The sequence below is a fragment of the Columba livia genome, chromosome 16, assembly GCF_036013475.1.
Source record: "Columba livia isolate bColLiv1 breed racing homer chromosome 16, bColLiv1.pat.W.v2, whole genome shotgun sequence".
NCBI lineage: Eukaryota > Metazoa > Chordata > Aves > Columbiformes > Columbidae > Columba > Columba livia.
In genome coordinates this window covers 3,955,577-3,973,950 of record NC_088617.1, presented here as the reverse complement: position 1 = coordinate 3,973,950, position 18,374 = coordinate 3,955,577, and positions in this window count along the sequence as shown.

The window sequence follows — 18,374 nt, the reverse complement described above, 5'->3', positions numbered from 1 at the left end:
CAGCGTGGCTGTGTGCAGTCAGAACAAAGCCCATTTTTTTGATTCACGGGCTCTATGTGCAGGGGAATTGCACAAGACAGACCGTCTCTTTCTTCCCCTCTGCTCACGTCAACAGTACAGAATGGAAAATTTGCACGCGAGAAAAAATGGTTGCCTTGAAGTTACATGAATCATTCTGAGGGGCAGTGCCCTACCTTGCCTCTTCTCAGTCATCTCCTCTATTTCCTCTTCAAGGTATCACGTGAAAGCAAACCACAACAGACTGTACCATCGCTTGCTCAAGTAGCTTATTTTTGTCCAGCAGTGAATATCCTCACTTCCCCCTTTTCGATAGATCAATGGTTCTCCCAAAAACTCTAACAGCAACAGAGCTCCCTGTAAATTTATCTGTGTCTGAACTGATGGTGTCATTAGGAGTGCCAAATGACTTGCTCTCATTTTTCTTAAATGTGACATTTCCTTTGTTGGAGAGATCATGGAAAAAGTTCAGCGAAAGAAAATTACATCCTTTCACCTCAAAAAGTCTCTGTTGGCATCACAGTTGCTCTCATGCCTCTATTTCCAAAATTAGGCTGGCCTGTACTGAGCAAAATCAGTCAGTTTACACCCAGCTTTTCTGCATTCCTTTTTCATACAAATTTAATTGCTTAGAATTTTAGCTGGCAAAGGCTGAATCAAAATTGGTAAAGGTATCAGTAACTGACCCCTTTCATGTTTAGAAGCAAGAAAGTACCCATGGTTCCTCCTCTCCTTCCATGTAATCAAAAAGCTAAAACTGTTGATAATATTGTAAAGGCATGAAATATTGGCAAGTAAAAAAATCAGACACAGGCATGTCTGTACTCTATATACAGCCACTGTAAGAAGAAAACTGACTTTTTCAGTGTGCATGCCCTGTGCTAACTGGGAAATGAGGAGGGCTGGAATTAAAGCAAGTACTCATTTTGCTGTGCAGTTTATTACATTTAAGTAATTTACTAACAAGAATTGATAAGTCCTCCTGTTTCCCTCACCAGACTAGAGATAATATTGTTATATGCATTCTGGCTCAAGAAGATGAATCTTTTAGAGACTTCTCACACTAGAAGTCTGGACATCTGAAGAGTCTGGAGTCCTGGAGCTCCCAAAATGTGTGTTCTTCCTCTCCTTTAAGACAGGGACAAAGCACAGCTCCCTGCTACAAGCGACTGCTCAAGATTTCATGCCAGGCACCCTCCTTTGGTACAACATCAGACTCTTCCTCTTTTATCTGAGCCCAGAGCAGGTCCAAACTGGAACTTCAAACATACAACCAACAGATGTTGTGAACATCAAGGGCCCCAGAAGACAGTTCAAATCCCATGATCCCAAAAGAGGAACTTGCTTTGTGAAATGTTTTCTTGCATGTACCCACAGATACTAGAAATCTCACGAGGACAACCAAGCTGATAACATTTCCACTCTTCAGAAGGAATACTTTCCCAGTCAGAACAAACAAGGGCATTTTAGCAACTGCAAACATAAACCAGAGCCCTGCTTCAGCTGCATCTTTGCCCATCTGGATCCTGCCGACAACCTTCTCATTCATATTTAGTCCTAGCAGCCATCAAATTGCTTCTCTGACCCAAATTGTGTCTCCCTGTAACTGTTCATTCCATGGCGCCCACCCAGTGTTCACCTCTTGAAGACATCTGTGAAAGCTCAACAGACTTTTTAATAAAGGTTTTATTAGTCAGAAGGGGCTATCTCTTTAAAAGAAGGAACTGGATGGATTTCTTTTTCCCCAGGCTGCTGAAATACACTAATATTGTCACATTTGCTGAGGCTATCTCAAAATAAATAAATGAAGCCTGCAGGCTGGGTAGAGATGGAGATCTACAGCTGCAGGGTGTAAAATTGGAATCCCCATCTACGGCCACGCTGCAGGGCTGCTCCCCTTGCACAACATGCAAAGGAAGGAAGTTGAAAGGAAGCAATTTATGAGTTGGCTCTGAGTAATACAGTGATATGGTTAGCAATGCAAAGGCAGAAAAGCCTGTATGACAGAGGGAATATATGTGGGCTTATAAATCAGTGCTGAACGGGAAACTCATGTGAGAAGGAGAAAAGCTGCCTAATTTGATCAGCGTGCATCCAGTAAGGTCATAGACAAGAGTAAATGGGGAACAGAGGAAGAAAGGCTGCTTTTTGTATTTTATATCTACACCTCAAATGCAACATAAATGGACAAGCAGTTCCTTCACTTCATAATTTCCTCTAAAGGAGGTAGCTGCTGTAGAACAAAAATATTTTCTCCTGACACCCAGTCTGAAAAGGATGGGATATATTTACTTTTCACTACGCAGAGTCCCAATTCACCCCCTGTAATTTTGTTTATCACTGTCATTTACTTTTGCACAGTTTGTAATAATGAACAGCTTTAGATGAAACATGCTCGGAGTCATTCAGCTCCTGTGCTGAGCTTGAATACAACTATACAGCAACTTTTCCTAGAGATCAAAGATGTTTAATTAATTATTTCCCCCAGTCATTTGGCATTTTTGTCAAATTAACTACTCAGACTCATAGATGATCAAACAAAGATGTCATAAAGCATAGGAGTAAAGGCTGCTTACTGTTGCAAGTTCATATATATATATATATATATAAAAGTACATATATATATAGTTGTTAAACTGAAAAAGGACTAAACCTCTGGTGCATGCATAAGTTTTGTTTAATCTCTTAAGGTTCAGACATGGTTTTTGGGGATTTCTCCAAATGTATACCTAAACTTGAGGCTTTTCAGATTTGGTAATCAATATTTATTTTATTCCTGGATAGTCAGCTCCAGCCTAGCAATTATTATGCATTTGTTTAAAAGAAGAGGTCTAATGGCAATACTTCTGGCTCTGAAGATAAAGTCCAGCATTTAGAAAGGTACAAGAAATGTAAATTGAACAGAGAATTTGAAACCATCTGCTGAATTTTTATTTAATTAAGACCTCATCTGCATTTGAAACACAAATTAAGGTAAAGTGTGAATTTAAATGAAAAAGAGATTGATGAATAACTTCATGGGCATTTGAGTTCTGGAACAAGAGTGCATTGTCCCTATTTATCTTAATACATTTTGAAATTATATTATTCCAATTAGAAGCACAGACTTCTCTATTCAAGAACAAGAGCATTGATACTTGAAGTTAATCAGAAACACTTACTAAAGAGCAATCTGTGTGCAGGACAGTTTATAAGAAAAGTTAGCAAAGAATTGTGAAATGAACTTTGTGCTCCACACATAACATATTTCATAGAACTGGAGTTTAGGGAAGTTTCAAATGCACAGTTCACCCAGACCTCACCCAGATTGTTCTGAGTAGTATCTTTCTTGGGTGTAGAACTGGTGTAATGACTAGAAATAAGGGCGTGTTGGTTAAGGACACGAAGAATGCCAAACACAAGTGTAATCATAGGTAGCCTGGGGTTGCGTGGATCTTTTTGGGTTTGTCAGATACATTCAGTCTAAGCACAGAAGAATTGCTAAAAATCAAACACCACGGGGGCAGTTTAAGGCTGAAATCCTGGTCCAGCTGAGCAGAGCAGCTCCAAAAGTCTGATGTGAAACTCAAGATATCCTGGGATCACTCCAGCCACAGAATGAAGGACCCATCTCATTCATCGCAGCACCAAAGAGGAGTTTTTTTAGAACAGGACTTATACCCATGCATTGAGAAATGTCTTAGTTAACTCGACATGAGCTGCAGCAAGTCAGAAACTCTCATCAAACTGCCCAACGAAACTGATGAGACATGAATTTTCTAACAAAAGCCTCAGTGGTGAAATGCACTGATTTCAAGTCACACTTCTGCCATACTCAGTTTTTGCTGGCATCGACAATGTTTCTCTGACCTCTCTGCCCTGCAGAACAGGACCAACTTTATTAGGGTTTAGAGGATACAAAATTTTTATCTCTGAATCTTCTCCCATAAACCAGGCTTTAGTGATTCATATAAAAGAGCCTCTAGAGCCACACAGACAAAATTTTGCAAAATTTAAAGCATCCCTTTTTCATCAGTTGTCAAGATGGATAAAAGCCAGGGCGTTCAATTTGACCTGCGTTCGACCACACTGACTTTGGAACTGATACTACCTTCTTCAACTCCAGGGAGCTCAGCTATTGATTTCAAGGGAAACGTGAATATGGAGACTGAATCTGAACTAACCCAAGTTACTGGGCTGGTTCTAAAAAAATAAAAACCTAATTCTTTCTTCTTAGAAAGTCAAAATATCATACTAATAGTGGGCCTACATCAGGTGTTTCATTACAGAGGGTCACTTATGAATGTGTTACTCTTCTTTTGACAACTGGGTGGACCACCATATATGCTGGAACAATACTAATATAAAAAAGAATAACATTAAAATCCTGACCACACTAATAGTCCCTTCAGGGAACAGTGATCAGCTCGTGGAGTAGATGATAAAAAGAGCAGCTGTGGCAATCTCATATTCATTGCTCATGTTTACAGCCTTCTGCAGAAAGTAGGAAGCACTTTACTTCAACACCCAAATACATGTAATTTCACACCCCCCACCCCAAATAAACATTTATTTTAGTTATATGCTTTTAATTATTTCTCCTCAAATTGTTTCCTCTCAGAGTCAAAACATACCTCCACATGCGCAGAGCAGACACTTCAGGTTACACAGAAGCCTAAAACCTGCCTCTAAGTAAATAAAGTCAAATAACTGTAATAAAAAAAAAAAAGTTAATTCTAAGCTTTTGTTTGTTTCCATTGTAAAATTGCCACAGGACTGAGGAAATATAGTAGCGCTTAATTTTAATAGTTTCATCCTTGTAGATTGGCTGGGTATTAATTGTGTTAATGGTGATCATACTGAATTCATTTGGTATTTATTGAGAGACCACCTGTGCACCCATATGGTTTCCATCATTATTTAGGAGTAGTTAATGGTCCCATTAGGAGTTAGCAGAAAGATGTGGGCTGGCAGTACTTCCCAAGAGTGGTAGAAACATTCTGTTGATATCTATTGCATTTTGAGGATTTTCCAAAGAGCTATTTGCTTCCCACCAATTTTCTTTTTCTTTGAATTACATATAATCTCACCTCAGTTTTCAATAACTCCTGGAAAAAATGCATTTATGTTTCTTTGCCTATGGCAAATCTAGGGGGACAATCTCTTAACGTGTTTGCTGTGTAGCTCTCTGGAGAAAACAGCGCATAGAAAAAGCTTCCAGCATCACAACCGAGCTTCTAGCGGGTGGGTGCACTTGTGCTGGGGGAAGAGGTTGAGAGGGGATGGGGAAAAGGGGAAATGTTTACTGGGACTCTCGCCTCGCAGTGTGACAAATTTGCCCATGCAATCTGCAGCCTCAGTTGTGCAAGACCAGAAACCTGTGGTGGGGAGGGGATGGTGGGGGAGTCACATGCGGGGAGTCAGCCCTGACTGTCAGCAGAGGAGAAGGAAGAATGCTTGGGCTGGGTGTGGTGGTAACCAAGGCTGCTCGCTGACCACAGTGACCTCCTGCTTTGATCCACAGATCTGAACAGGCATTGCTAAGGCTCTGCTGCTGCACAGAGTGAGTAAACATGCGAGAGGCCGTAGTGAAGCATTTCCATTTTTGGTGCCATGACAATGGGCAGATGGAGGAGCATCTGTGTAGCTTCAGTGCAAAAGGACATTTAATTTGTTCGAACTGGAATCTCCACAGCAGTATAAAACAAGTGAACTGCTTATTGCCTCTGAAACAGGGGATCTAATTCTCCCTCCACTCCTTCAGCTTCAAAATTTCAGGCTTATTTTCTGCATACATCCCTAACAATACAAAGCTTCTGCAATCTTTGCTCTGTGTCAGAATCCATCTGCCAGGCATCTCTAATAAATTTTGGACTCATCAGCCAATTGCAAACAAATTTGATCAAAACCGTAGAGGTCTCAAAGGCTTTAGGTTCACACAGGCTTTGTAAAAATGGGGAGAGAGAGAACAGAGGAAAGGGAGACATCCAAGCTACATTCTATACAGAGTATAAGAGGCTCAATCCTGGCTCAGTTGTAGTCCTAGACAACAGAGACTCAACTCCTCAGTGAAGTTTTCTCACACTTACAGGTGCCTGAAAGATTTTCTCCTATGTTTAAAGAATTATAAAATTGTCTCCTTCTTACATGCACACTTAATCAGGAAAGCATTGATGCCACGGCTCTCCTAGATTTCAAGCAAGTCAGGAAACCACATAGTACAGATCATGAGAAACCAAAAATCATTAGTTCTCTTGCTCATGGAAATACTTGTTTCAATAAACAAGGAAGAGACCAAGCTGTCTTCTATTTTTGCTAGAGAAACAAATAAATTAACAGTTATTCATCATGGGTGTATTCACAATGTGAATGAGGCCTGAAACAATCATTTCAGCATGTAAGGAATATAATCAAGGTACTGTTGGCATGACTCTGGGGATTATTCACAACCTGATCTTGTTAAATGAGGCTGTGTTTCTCACAAACACACCTTTGGCATTTTGAGGAGGATCTTTCCTGTAACTATGGAAGCCAGGTCAGACTTCAGTGCCCCTCTTGATGGGACCCTGTCTTTTTCTAACGTGTATGTTTGAGCTGTAGTCTCAACCATCTTAATATAGCAGATGCATCTATGTTAACATTTTTGTAATTCCCTTTTGAAAGGAATCTCCCAAGTGTCTTTGTTTACTGTGCTTATGTTTGAAGTGCACAACAGTTTTCAAGTGCACAAACTAGGGGGAAATTTAAACCAAATGATGTGCATTCAAAGGACTTCAAGTTCTAATAAGCTTTCAGCCCGGGGTGCCAGACTAGATCTCTTGCAAAATAGCTTCCAAAGATGTACAATGTGGAGATCAGGTTCTCACCAGCAGGTTCACTCCACAAATTTGCCTCCATTGCATTGCTCCTCCAGCATGGCATGTCTTTGTGGCCATGTCAGCTCCTTGTGGAGATCAGATCATTTGCACAGAGTGGGTGATGGCACTCCAGTAGGAGTTTCTTAAGAACAGATATTATGAAGTTACTTCCCGAAAACCTTTCAGTTCAGTTCTTTCTAACTCCTTAATCACAGAAGAGTGCTTTTGCTTTTTGTTTCTTATATCACTGTTGTAAAACATCAGTGGCTTGAAAGGTCACAACACTGAGATGTGAGAATCTGATGGCTTCACAGCATAATTTAACAGCTATCCACACCTCTTCTCAGTCCTCGGCATGGTCAAAGGTGACAGGGGAAAGTCAGCACACCTGTGTGGTGGCCAGGATGCTCCATCTCTGCAGGAGAAGGAAGCACTAGAGGAACCAAACTGCACAGAGTATGTCTATAACATCAGTTAATAACAGATTTAGGCATGTTGTGTCCAGCCCTGCATGTTCCACCCACATTGTTCAGCTGCATAGTATAGAAAATATTTCCCACAACTTCAGATCTCTCCTGTGTCTATGTCTGAGTAACCTGTGTAAGCCTCTGTGTAGACATGACACCTGAGTTAGCTGGCTGGTGTGGCTTTATCATTAGTGGGCAGAGAGGAGCACTGGTAAAGCGTGACTCTTCTGATCTCCTTTGGCTGTCCTTCAGAGGAGGAAATAGGTGGTAATCCTAGAAATGCTTGCCTCTCTTCCTTGATTACACATAGAGCCCAGGGTAATTAGTTCAGCAGCAGATATCTAAAGTTTAATGGGATGAATTCCACCCTAACTATGCTTAGGAGGACACTTGGACACAGGAAGATATTGCACATGTTCAGGGTATAAAGCTCTCAAATGAAAGCTCACTCTTCTGTATGTGGTTTGTGCATTAACACATGAATTATAGAAGGATCTAATCCTGGAATCAGGTGTAAAGCTGCACTTATCTGACAGCACAGATGTATTCCTGAGCCACACGGACCCAGTGACACACAGCTTCACACGGGGGTTTGCCTACAAATGGGATCTGGCTTTGAGTTAGAGGGTTTTATTACTGAAATGGAGGGTGATCTCCATCACACAGTTTAAAGCTCGGGGAACAGCAGGTAAGATGTATGCAACCAGGAAGGTAATTGCAATCAGCCTTTGATCCTTAACCTGTGTATTAACACTCCACAGGAACTCCCCCAGACCCTGAATACCCATTATTTCTATTTATGATTATGTTTTTTAATAGACTTCTACCCTTCCTTCCCCTGGGTACGATCTGTGTGGCCAAAAATAATGTGAGATCTGGTCTTTCCACCCTATTTTGACTCCCAGGGAACTGAAGAACCGTGAGAAGGTCTTGATCTGATGTTATTTCAGCCCCACAAATAGCTCCCTGAGTGATTCAAAGTGCTCGCAAAAAAAACCAAAAAAAAAGTAAACACAAATACCTGGAATGAAAATATATGTCCCCAGAGCCACACACACCACAGCCTGTCATAGCAGGAGGGACTGACAACCCAGCTCCTCTTGGTGGTATCTAATGTCTCTAAAAGGTTCTCTGGGTAATTTGTCCACATTTAACACTGCTGTCAAGGGGAAGTTGAACAAGTTGTATTGTTCCTTTTAACTAGTTGTATTCAACTGCCTATTCCTTCTCTTCTTCCCCTTAGTAGAGACTGAACTGACCTCAGACATCCAAATCAGTGAAGCTCCTTGACTGTCACCTACAGAGCTGGATGCAACATTTTCCCTCTCAGTCCTCTGTTCCCTCAGGCTTGCCTGAAGGATGGCACCAACTTCAGTTGTACCTTGTGTGCTGCCTTTCAGGGGAACAGTGCTCTGAACACTGGGCCCATCACTGTGACCAGCCCATCGGCTCCCAATGCAACTGTCTGCCACTGCTTATCCCATCCCATCTCGTCCCATCCCGTCCCACCCCACCCCACCCCAGAGAATGCCTACTCTGCCACCCCCAGGTACATGACCATGCAAGAAAGGTTATTTTATACACCGCCTCAGAGAAGACATGACCATTGTGTCTGCTTCCCCTTGCACTGAAGTGGGTCTTTCAACAGACACTGTGGGGACCCATCTGCAGCTGATGAAGGTGCAGACCAACATGTCTGTTGTTCCTCTACGTGAGGAAGCATCAGGTGTTACTTTGGAGGGCTGTGTAAACCACTACATATTAAGTATAAACTCTTAGTCATCTGAAAGCAATGCTATGCCCCCTTTATTCATTACTTCATTGTAGGCTCTGTTTTCTTAAATGAATGAATCTTTATTTAGTTTTCTTTCTTTTAGACATGAACATGTGAATCATACATGCAGCAAGGATCCAAGAATCTATTGACACAAGAACTCTTAGTTTTAAAGCAACAAGTATCCAAATATTACAGAATGGAGAGATTGTATTCTGTGGCATAACAGATTTCAGCCAATAAGTGTCCAATTTAGGATAATACTGACAAGTCTGGCCCGCATTCTAACCTCAGTTTTACCCATGCAATGTCAGTGTTTCAGTACAAAGCAAGATTTACAGTGGTGCCCTTGGAGATATGGGATCTGCTGGGACCTTCTGGCTGCCAGAGATGTAAAATGACTGTTTGGGTAGGAAACAGCATGCCTGGACCACTAGGTTGTAGGTCATAATACCCAAGATACTACTGTCTTTTTGATTGTGCCCATTTCCCCTTAACATAGGTCAAACCCTTTTACCTCCTTGTCTCTCCATCCAGCTCTTGTCTATTCAGCCAGCCTGGGCATAGCTTGACTGCAGCAAGCAGCTAGTGATTTTATTATCTGTATTGAACTGGGTGATCTCTAAAATGAAAAGGTCAATCAGGCACAGAAGTGAATGTGGAAGACGGTATTTCCATTTTGGGGGAAAAAAACTCTTTGGAGACAAGTTGCAAAGCTGCATCTCAAATTCTCCAAGTTTCCAACTAATTTAGACCCAGGTTTTTAGCTCAGGCACATCTGGAATAATTATAGCTTACACATGTGGTACTTGTCCTAGAAGAAAGTATTTTAGCAGAAAATAATAATAATAAAAACTCAAACCAGAACCAACCCTCTGGCTTTTCCATGGAAGGAAGGCAGGGCTGCTACCAAACTCAGTGCCAACAATGTTGGAAGCCCAAAACAAAGTTATATAATAATGACAAATATAAAACAAACTGAAGAAAGTGGGATGGGAGGAAATGCCACTCTCTTCCCGCCTTGCTCCCTCCTCCTCTTCTCCTGGCCCACCCATGTGTTACTGACTCCAATAAACCATATAAAGAGTAACCTGAAGGCAGCTGGCATGCTGGAGCCAGACAGATGCCAGCCAGGGGCTTCTCACTGGTTTTGAAAGTTGTATTCATATATATATATATATATAAAATATATATATATGTCAGTCTGAATGGCTAAGTGAGCCACTGAAACCAAGGTAAGCAAAGACAGCAATTGTCATGTACTCTGCATGTTCTCCAGATTTTGTGTTCAGTTATTATGTCAGTAACTAACTCCTCTAATGAGGTTCTTATGAAACTTTATTTTAATTACAGGGAGCCTGAGTCCTCCTTTTAGTCAGTAGGAAGTTTTCAACTGATTATGAAGACCAGTATTTTGTCATAAATTTGTCACACACAAGAAGCTACAGCCTTTGGCTTTCAGTGTCATGGTCAGGAAGATTTCTTTGTGCAATAAGAAATCAATTAGATTTCTCTCTGCAATTAGATACAGAAATATGCCATTTTGTTATTTGTATCTATTATTTATTCTCTGGAATAACTCTTTACTGAGGCCCCACTTGAAAAAAGGACAGTCCCTACCCCAAAGAAATGCTCAGGATGAAATAACATCTGCAAAGAAGGATGTCTTTTCAAAGCAAACATGTGGTGATGAGACCCCCTTGGGGGAAAAAGAGCTCATTTGGATCATAAGTGCTAGAGGCTGAGGCAGCAAAGCAGATTGCTGGAGCAAACCTGTGTTACAGTCTCTGTTTGCACACTGTTATCATGGTTTCTCCATTTATTTCAAGAGGAACCAGGGCCCAGATCTGCTTGAGCACATCTTGCAGTCACAATGACTTAATTGTCACTTTTTGCTTTTCTGACTCCTGAAATGTCTTTGAGCATCTGCCCTGTGCAGGTATTCAGCCATGTCTGTAAAGAAGACTCTTCAGGAAACACAAAGTGTTTTCTTGCGTCTTAACTTGAGCTGGAAAATGGAGCTCAGACTCCATCAACTCACAGACTAAACATCAGAACCTATTTTTTTCTTTTAAGACTCACGTCAGCAACAGAGTATGGGGAAAAGGTGTGAATCAGGTAATTTCCAGGTTATGTGATTCACTCCAATAGGATGTTACATTTTTTTTGTCTCTCTTCAAGGAATCATGTGGAACAAAACCACAAGCTGCTGACTTGCTATCAGGTGGGGGCAGGTGGAGGGCAAGAACAAAAATACCTCTTATTTTAGAGAACAGTTATCAAGCTTATCTTCTTCCAAGCATCTCCAAGGCCTATAGGGGTTTGTTAGGATTCCCACGAAAGAGAACTTTTGCCTACAATTCTGTCCCAGTATTTCTCTCTCGCTTATAATAGAGCTGGAGGCTTGTGGTCAAGTGACCTCAGCACTGTTGCGAAAGTAGTTTGCTTGCATTATTCTCACAACACGTGATTCCATAAGAAACACCACTCTAGGCCCAGTTTCTTTTCATTAACTCTTTCCTGGGAGGAAAAGCTCTGAGAAAGCACAGTTATTTGACCCTCTTTGCAATTCCAGCATTTACCCACATCTCATTCCCTCCAGGGTGGAATTTCTCTGCTCGAAGGGGACTGACTAGAGCCTCAGAGAGCGGTTCATGGCTGTGCCATAGCTCTGAGTTGTGTGAGGGAGCTGTGCTGCTTTTTATCAGACGCACTAGAGAAATCTGCCCCTTCGCTCCAGGACAAGGCACTGTGCACAAGCAGAGCCCAGCACTGACCTCACGGTGCCTGTTCACCAGCCCAGAACATTCTGGTTCCGCTAAAATTATATGATGGGCATCTTCTTAGTACTATATATGTTGGAAGTGCATGCAGGGAGCAACAGAGTTTTAGATGAAACAGATTTTTTTCTCTGTCTAAAAAAGCTGAAATACTGGTGGGACATGAAATGGAGAAGTCCTGTCTTCTTTAAACTTCTCTATCAAGTGTATATTTTCGTCTCACGGCATTGCTTTTTCCCTCCTTCTTTGATTAGATATACTGGGGGCGGGGGCAGTAGGAGAAGTTGTCCTCTCCCCCCCTGAGCTCTCTTTGCTACCAGGAGGAAGCAGCCCAACTAAACTTTGTCACCACTGCAGGCTCTGGACATGAGGCTGGATAGCTTGTAAAACTGTCTTTAAGCACATTTGCAGAGCACTTAGCACAGCAAGGGGTCCGATTGTATTACTACAGTGCTGATAATAAGCACTGTTAATAACGAAAGCGGGAAAAAAGATTTACTGGGTGCTGCATGAGAATGTCAAAATTGGCTATTGCTGTTTTCAAGTATATGGAGACTGGGATGAGAAATTTTTGTGTGCACAGTGTGGTGTTCAGAAAAGGTTGCTTCTGAAATCTAAACGAGGATGTATGGAAGCAATCCTTAAGATGTTTATTCCAGGACTGGTATAAAACCTCCTTCATATTAAGAGACATGGTCCCACTGCAAGTCTACAGGAGTCCCCAGCTGGGGAGGATGCAGTGAGTGAACACCACAGGGCAGGGCAGGCGCTCCACGCAATCTGACAGTGCAACAGCCTAATGAAACTCCCTCCTGCCATGCAGGGGAATCTTGTTCATTTAATCAAGTCCTCCCAGTGCACTGGAATATAGATGTTTCCTGAGAGATGACAGCTTCAGACAGGAGACTCCCAGCAGTAAGAAAGCAGAGCCAGTAAAAAGAGGGCAACACACGGTAACTGCTCACAGTGCGTGTCCCTGCCACGTAATGGAGGCTGTCATGTTTCTCATTGAAACATGTGAAACCTTGTTCACAATCTGGATGAAGTCCAGGTGTCACAGAGGGCCAAACCACCACCTCCTCCATGGTGCACCCCTCGTGGTGTGGGTGCTGAGCACACAGAGGGTCCCGAGGGTCACAAAGGCTCTGAAAGCCACAGGTGCAGCCATGATCTCCACTCCTGAGTCAGGGCATTTACTGGCTGCCAAACTTTACATGGTGATTATGCAGTGTGGACATCTCATCAGCTGCTAAGACGAGGCCTTCTGACTCATTTCCATTTGGAATCTAGATGACAATTTGGTTTGAATTAGACATGGGCTAAAGCCAAAACTCTGGATCTGAACTTCCTCAGAATTTGGGAAGACTCCAGTCTGGATCTGAGCTGAGCACATGGCTCTCACACAAAGTTTGGAGCCAAACCCTGGATCAGGACATTCCCAGAATATGGGGAAGCTCAAAGCTCATATTTTAAGCTGGGATCATCTCAAACAGGGATTTTCAAGGATGAAATACAGTCCTTATGTGACCTTACTCTTTGTGTTCTTCTATATCTGGTGATTAACAAATGCATTTTTAGCTCTGCAATGATACCTTTCCAGTTCTTGCAAATGAGGATAAACAAGTAAGAAAAGATGTGTTGTTATATTCCAACTGGAAAAGCATCTTCCTTTGAATTTGCCTGTCGGGTACATGAGAGGCTTTTTGGCTGCAGAGCGTGACAGATGCGTTTCATTTAAAAAATTCTGGACACAATTCCCTTGCCCCAGCCACCAGAGACTTTCAGCACAGGAGATCCAAATGTGGCACCTTGACTACAGTAGGAGCTTCTTGGGCATGCATTACCCCTCAGCTCACCCTTGTCTGAATCCTGCAAGGAAATGGAAAGGAATGAAGAATAACAAAATTCCATTTTCAAGCTGCTCAGGAGACACGGTGCTAACCAACAGCCCCCAAAAGGTGAGATCTCACAATCTGCTGCTGCAGACAGGTTGAGAAGATGGTTCTCAAGTCCCAGGGATCTCAGTGTGTGAAGTGTGGGCAGGAAAGCACAAGAAATCCCACAGAAGGTGTCTCTTGGAACGTCTGGAAAAAGTCAAACCGCCTGCCACTCTGCGCTGAGGAAAATCTCAGCTCCAACAGAAGGCTTTGTCAACACAGTGCCATATCATTAGCTTGAGGTTTATACACTTCAGTTGACACCTCTACCTTGTCCTACAGATGTTGCACTACATTTAGGATTGAGCCTCTAACAATACAGCTGTTTGAACACATGTGCATTTTCCACTCAACAAACCGCAAGAATACGGCAGCAGGGTTACAACGTTTGGATCCTAGGGCTAGAATGAGAGAAGCAGAAAAGGTGTTTCTGTGGGAAATCTCTGTAAGTTTCTCCTGTAGTTTCTCTCTTTCTGATTTTATTCACTGACTGTACTACACTCAGGCCATGGGGAAGATGAAGTCTGATTGATATTGCAAGTGACAAGTAAGGCCTTGAAATGATTTCCTCAGTTCATCTCCAGGAGGTGTTAAGCCCAAAGCATTTTGCTGGTTTTGGAGAAGTTGAGTCATTTTAGCTCTTATTTGCAAAAATCCACTTTATTCAAATTCCTGTTAATCCATTGTTACTTGTTGATAAATTAGAGCCTGCCACAACAAAGGGGCTTAAAGAGGAATTATCAAATATGCTCAGAAGAGAAAGTTTTTACAATAGTCTTTCCACTTTTGCCATTATAGGATATGTGAAGCGATGGTTAGGTTTCTCCAGGAGCCTCACAAAAAACACTGAATGTCCTTTCCACTACCAATGAAGTACAGAAGTTGGGGAGACTCACATGAGTGATTTAATAAAATAAAGCGAGCCCCCAAACAGGCTTCTTAAGGAACATGAGACCTCAGGTATCATTCTCATTGCCACAGGCATCTGTTGCAGGTACTTTCAATTATTTGACTCTTGATTTACATCAGTTGGTGTAAGAAGAATTGCAGTTCTTTCTCATCTGATCAACATCTGTTTTTTTCGAAAAACAGATGTGCACAAATCAATCTGATTAATGTGCTTGATTCTGCAATTACTGCAGGATAAATCAGCAGTGCACTAAAATCAACTCGGTGTCAAATTTATGCTCCTACACCTTCAGTGTTCAACCTGACTTGAATTAGATTTTTGCTTTGCAAACTCCTTTAGATACAAAAGGGCCAGAGTAAAACCCCCAGTGCCAGGACATGGAGCATTTCAGATGATCTGATGTGGAACTACCACCAACTAAATGTGCCCATTTGGGGCTGCAACTTCAGACAACTACAGAAAAAAGAAAGAAGGCAATACCTTTAAAAAGGCTGCAGGCTATCTCATCTATTAACAGGACAGAAAAATCCCTTTCCCACAAAATTACTCAAGCTTCTTAGATATTAAATGGAGTTGTCAAAGCAAAATATAAATACACATAAACCATAACATTATAAATAAAAATATAAATATATTATAAAACTATAGACTGACTCAAAGGAGATGCACCTTTGTTAAAGCAAAGAGGGATGTAACTAATTAGCTGGTGGAGAGTCATTCAGTAAATCATCTAGAAATCCCATAACAACATGTTGCTATTTTCTTAGAAGGTCTTGCTGCTCCAGTGGACAAAGTTAACACAGGAATTTAAATTAGTGAAGTTTTCTTTACAGATTGGGTTATGACTTATTTTACTGTCCACGTAAGGTCCAGTGCTAATAATGATTGTTGGTACTGGGACAAATATACTCCTTGACCTTGATATTTTTATAAGGGTTAGTGATTAAGGTGAGAAGAAATTGAGGAAGATTTTTTTCCCCCTTATTCATTCTGTTACAGCTGCTCTTTATGTCCTTTAAATATGGGCCCTACCACCAAAATTCAAATCCACATCCAAACCTGCATTTTCTCCAGATCTCAGGGGTTTTTTAGCTTGAATCCATCACTTTTTTTTTTTTTTTTTACCCAGCTGAAGCCTAATAAATGTGCTCTATAAAAAATGAGTTCAGCCAACATCTGGAGGCAGATAAAAATCCTTCAAGCTACTGTTCCACAATCTTAGGGATCATTAGTACTGCAGAACGTCTATACAGAATATTTATCTTAAGCATGTAATAAAATGAAAGCTACTGCACCGAATTCAGAACAACCTCTGATGAAAAGAAACACCTCACATTAACATTAGGCTAGAGTTTTTCTAGCCAGAGAGACTCTTTTCTCTAGCCAAAGCACAGCAACTTGTAGTTACAAAAACATAACACTAAACACAGGGGGGAAATTTATTATTGTAATTGTGAGTCTTCATCACTGGTTAGTTTAATGTGTCTTTCCCCCTTTTTCCTTTAATCACCCTCCCCCTCTCCTTGGGATGGTTTATCGCTTGTAAATTATTTGTCACATCGTTGTAATTCTATCCAGATCCTTAACTTTCTAATCATGCATCTTTTATGGGGTCTCTTTAAAAGAAGCACCATAATTACTTGCCAAGGGTCCCTGTAAATTTTATCAGGCTGTAAAATATTATACTTTAATTATTTGAAAAAAAAAAATTGGAAACGTTCCCTCTGAAAGGCTACATGATCAATATTGCAAGGAGCAAGGCACCTTCTGCAGTTCTGTATTTGTTGCTGATGTAGACCTCAGAAGCTTTCAAAACTCTTCCACTTTGTTCAGCACCATGGGAAAATATTAATGTAGAAAATGGCCTTTGATTAAGCTGAAGAGATAGCTTACTGCATGTTTTAGCTGTTGTAAGGCACACTAAGAGGGTGGCAAAGGATGTTGTCCTGTTCTTTTTGTAGAAGGCACGGGGACTCAGCTGTCAGCTCAGTGAAAGGGCAGAGCAGAAATGCAGAATAAACAGCAGACACAGAAATGAGTTGCACCTCCCTTACAGGAAATGGAGCTTTTTTAGAAGGTGAATTCTCTGTTTCTGTACAGATTTTGAAACTATCATCTTATAAATTTGTTTAGTTTTATTAGTAGTAAACAAAGAAATACTAATAACATTTCTACTACTACTCTTTCCAGTAGCAATAGGCATCTGAGACTAATTTCTGTCAATCTTTATGACAGCAACTAGCAAATTCCATGATGTCGTTCTATAGAAACAGTATGAGGAAACTGGATGCCTGATGGTGACCAAAAGTGTTTTCTGGAACACAGTTTCAAGTGCACTATCCCAAAAATTGGTTTGCAGTTAGTTTAAGACTGTATGTGTATAAGGTGAAAAATGAAGTATCATATTTATTGCTAGTGCTTCAATTAAATGCGCATAGCAGGTGAGCTCTTGCACATTTCTGGTAAGTATGCATTTCTTTAGATAGCTGAGCTGAAATATGAGAAAGTTATATTGTTTGGTCAAGGAGCACAGTAAGCTGGAAGTAAAGTAAAATATAGATCTCACCTTAGCTCCTTGCTCTTAGGGAACACTATGGGATGTGGTTCAGAGGAAGGACACACTACTCTATCTGTACAATTCCTCTTATCTTATCCTACCTGTTCAGTGGCTTTCTAGGTACTATCTTGGAAATACCCCCTATTTTTTCCCCATAAACAGCACCACACAAGACTCACCAGCACTCAGCTCAGGTAAAAGAACTGTTAGATGAATAAGGAATTCTATCATTTCTCAGGTTTTCTATAAATACTGACTAATAGTACTTTTCCTGAATGCTTCCTCAATAAAAACACAGCACTGCTAATAAACCATCCGGACTCTGCACAGCACCAGAATTGCTGAGAGTGATGTCTTACAGCACCTAAAAGAGCCGGGACACTGTATCACACAAGAGCATTCAGGAGACCAAAAAGTAAATATCTTTCATTCATGATTCAGGCCAAGTCAATCAATGATTTGTAATGTTTGTTGATGAATGAGACAGACCGTGATACTTATTTGCAGAGGTTGTTGACCATCAGAAACCATTCTCTTATAATTCACACACAGGTAATATAAAACTAACTCAAACTATTGTATGTTGTTGCTGGTTTTAATAGCTGTATGCTGACAAAGGCAGTGGTAGGAGTGCTAACTGTGGATATAGTTATTTATGGTTGAACTATTCATTGCAAGCGAGGAGTTCAGCTGAAGTAACCTTTCTACCTGTAAGTAGATTGCCCATAAAGCGATCCATGTTTGTGTTGTATTCATCACTATATTGATACAGCAAATAAAGAAAATAACGACAGGTAGCTTAAAAAACACAAAATACATCCACTTGCAATTAACTAGACATGCTGCAGATGTTTGAAAATCAGTACAAAACTGATTTCCAGTCTGACATCTGGTCTTACAAGGGTCCCTGGGGACTTCTCTGCTGTTGTGTTAGCTCAGGGGTCAGGTTCATGTCCAAGACAGCTCCCGGAACCCTTCAGCTGTTTACCTTGCTGCTGTGAAAGTTTACACCCCTGCTCATGTCTGGAAGGAGCCAGCTGTCCCCCTTGGAAACAGAAGTGCCAGGTTTTCAGTCCTCCTTTGGAACTGCCCTTC